Source organism: Corapipo altera, unplaced genomic scaffold (genome assembly GCF_003945725.1).
Source record: "Corapipo altera isolate COAL_440 unplaced genomic scaffold, ASM394572v1 126, whole genome shotgun sequence".
Classification (NCBI taxonomy): Eukaryota; Metazoa; Chordata; class Aves; order Passeriformes; family Pipridae; genus Corapipo; species Corapipo altera.
In genome coordinates, this window is record NW_020884937.1 from 2,057,001 (window position 1) to 2,060,562 (window position 3,562).

Genomic DNA, 3,562 nt, shown 5'->3' on the forward strand with positions numbered 1-3,562 from the left:
CATCAATTATTAGGACATGGACCCACTGGAGCAGGTCCAGAGGAGGCCACGGAGATGCTCCAAGGGCTGGAGCCCCTCTGCTCTGGAGCCAGGCTGGGGGAGCTGGGGGGGTTCACCTGGAGAAGAGAAGGCTCCAGGGAGAGCTGAGAGCCCCTTGCAGGGCCTAAAGGGGCTCCAGGAGAGCTGGAGAGGGATTGGGGACAAGGGATGGAGGGACAGGACAAGGGGGGAATGGCTTTAAGTGGAGAGAGTGTCGATTTATGTTGTGTATAAGGAGGAAGATTTTTACAATGAAGGTGGTAAAACACTGGCACAGGTTGCCCAGAGAAGCTGTGGCTGCCCCTTCCCTGCAAGTGTTCAAAACCAGGTTGGACAGGGTTTGGAAAAACTTGCTCTAGTGCAAACTGATCCTGCCCACCGTAGGGGTTTGGACTACATGATCTTTAAGATCCCTTCCAACCTAACCCATGTCCTGATTTCTGTAAGTGCCTCCAGTCTTTGGAGACACCAATTATCCCTTCCAAAGTTTGAGGGGAAAAAAAAGACCTGTAGCTGCAATGCATTAACGAGACAACCCTTCCCCAAACAGCAAACCTTTCCTACCCTTGCTAAGATGCCCTGCAGATCCCAGAGAGTTTCCTTGCGGTATTTCCCTGGATTCCTGGCTCTCCGCTCGGTCCCTGGCTGGGTGACACTAGATGGAGCTGCGGATCTGCTGAAGGCTCCTCTCTCCATCTCTCCTCCTGCCCGCAGGGGGAACCCGAGCTCTTCGCAGGTCCGGGCAGCCCGTCCAAGACAAGGGAAATTCGTTTTTAGGATGCTTTAGTCGGGGATTTGGAGCGGCCGGACAGGCAGCAGATTTGATCCAGTCCCTCTGAATTACGGTGGTCTCTGGGGGGCGGGGGGGAGGGATTTTTTAAACTGGGTTTTGAGCAATTTGGGGGTTTGGTAGCAAGTAGAGATGCAGGTGCACAGCAATGACTTTGGGGATGTAGTGTTTGTAGAACGCTGTGGTTTAACCCCAACTGGCAACTAAGAACCGGGCAGGTGCTCCCTCCCTCCCTCCCGGTGGGATGGGGGAGAGAATTGGGAGGGTAAAAGTGAGAAAATATCTGGGTTGAGTTTAATAACTGGGAAAGCAAAAGTCCCACAAGCAAGCAAAGCAAAACAAGGAATTCTTTCACTGCTTCCCACGGGCAGGCAGGTGTTCAGCCATCCCCAGGAAAACAGGGATCCATCAGGTGTAACGGGGATTTGAAGACAAATATCATCACCCTGAATGTCTCCCTCCCCTTTCTCCTCCTTCCCCGGGGTCTACATGCTGAGCATTTCTGTGGTGTGGGACATCCCAAAGGTCAATTGGGATCAGCTGTCCCAGCGATGTCCCCTCCCAACCCCCTGTGCACTCCCAGCCCCCTCGCTGGTGGGTCAGTAGGAGCTGCAGAAAAGGCTCTGAAGCTGTGCAAGCACAACTCAGCAACGACAAAAACATCTCTGTGTGTCTCTGTGTGATCCCTGTTCTCAGCACCAACTCAAAACACAGCCCCACAGCAGCTCCTGTGGAAAAAATTAAACCTGTCTCAGCCAAAACCAGCACCCTGTGATGAGCATGGCTTTGGGGTGCTTTCCCAACCTGAGAATGCAGGATGGGAAAGTAAAGACAGCCTTGCTAAAATCAGGGGGGTTAAGGAGCTTACCCCTTTTACTCTTATTTTTCTAGCTATCATTATAATCAACAAAAGTAAAACTGTGTGAAAGACAAAAAAAAGGCACTGAAACCAATTTTCTTTCCATCAGGAAAAAAAAAATGTAATTAAACCATGAGGTGATTTTCCTTCTTTAAGACAGACCTGTGCAATAGTGAGTGTATTGCACAATTACAGTCAGAGAATTATTCTATTCATTATAATGTAATAATTGCACAATTATAGTCAGAGAATCTTTGCAGGAGCACAGGAGGTAGATGAGGGGACAGCCCTGAGGTGCCATTCCAGTGCTTCTGATATTCCATTCCCTCTTCTTTCTGTCCCCAAGGCTACAGAACCAACTTATGGAGCTCTGTGGTCCAGAACTCACCCTCAGCTCCTTCACCTGCACATTCCAGATGCTCTCCCAGACAAATCCTGAACCATCCCAGAACTATCCTATTTCAAAACAAAATTTGTTTAGCTGGCTGTGGTTTCTTATCCCTCAACTCCATTTCTAGTTTTCCTATCATGTGTTTAAGGGAACTTGAAAAAAGATGGAGCAGCTTAAACAAGGGGACCACAAAGAGATCAAAGCTTCCAGGTACTGCCCTAAAACCATCCTGTATGATGCTAATAACATACAAAAGGGTAGTTTTATACATTTATACTGTGCAAATGGTGTTTATACAGCAATTTTTAAAGTTTATTTCCCATTTCCAAAGTAAATTAGGCTGATGCACTTTCTCCTTAGTAGATGACAAAAAGCACATGAGTAGATTTAATGTCCCTATTAAACCAAATACTTTGTGTAAATAGTTCTCTGGTCTGTAAGTTATATAAAATATATGTCTCTGTGCGGTTTTATCCAACTATATTGAAATGTTTGTACATATTTTCCTTCTCTTGAAGATAAACTCTGCTGTGTTTACTGCCTATTCACTCACTAATTAGTAGATATGTTTGTGAAGAGAACTAATTGACTCTACTGCTCTGTCTGTCATGATCATAAAGCCAGACAAATGTGACAGCTATTGGGGAAAACTTCTAGTTTTTCTTTTGCTCTTTATTTGGTGTGATTTCAGTTTAATTTTTGGATTAATGTGTAGCAATTCTTTTTTATAGCACTCAGGCTATTTTTTTTTTCCCCACTGACTTCATATGCAACAAGTTTAATGAGATCCAACAGGTCTCACTTTGAAAAGGGCATATTTTGTGAGTATCTTTGACTCACGTGTCCATTAAGTGCTTCGTGTGTGATGTAACATTAAAATCTGACCTTGTCCAACGGGAAAACTGTTTCCAGCTTTAATGAAGCAAAGCCTGGAAACAGAGGTGATGTCTTTCATTTGGAACTGCAGACACAAGGGGAAAAGCAATGGGTTTGAGCAAAATCTCTTTTCTTCAACTCTTAGACAGCAGGAGCCACACGGTTCCACCTAAACAGAGTTTGAGAATTAACGTTCCATGTTTAACTTAGTTGTGTTAATCAACTATAACACAAATAGAACTTGGAAAAAAGGAAAAAAACCCCATTATTCTATGTCTAAGAATTTCTTTAGTGACTTGCTGATAAATTAGATGCCTGGGAGGTTATTTTTTCCCCCTAAGAATTTTCATATTTGTTTTCTATTTGTAACACATGATGTCATTAATCTATTTAAATCAGCCCAGTTCTGCTCAGCTTTGTACCAATCCAAGTGATATTTACCTTCCAGTTATGGAAAGGCCTTTGGACAAGGAAATATTGAGTCAGAGAAACAAAGTTTCTGTAGGGAAGGGAAGGTTAGGGAAGGAAAGGAAATTTCAAGGAAATTTCAAAGAAAGGAAATTTCAAGAAAAGGAAATGTGGGAAGGGAAGGGAAGGTTTGGGAAGG

At 44.4% G+C, this 3,562-nt stretch overlaps 1 long non-coding RNA gene across 2 annotated transcripts in view; it reads right to left on the minus strand.

The window, feature by feature from the left end:
- Window positions 1-2,896: 2,896 nt before the first annotated feature.
- LOC113955332 overlaps window positions 2,897-3,562 on the minus strand; it is a 9,688-nt gene continuing 9,022 nt past the window's right edge. For both annotated transcript variants that reach the window (XR_003530495.1, XR_003530496.1), the window contains exon 4: window positions 2,897-3,124. This is a non-coding gene — a long non-coding RNA (uncharacterized LOC113955332). The remainder of the gene's footprint in view (window positions 3,125-3,562) is intronic.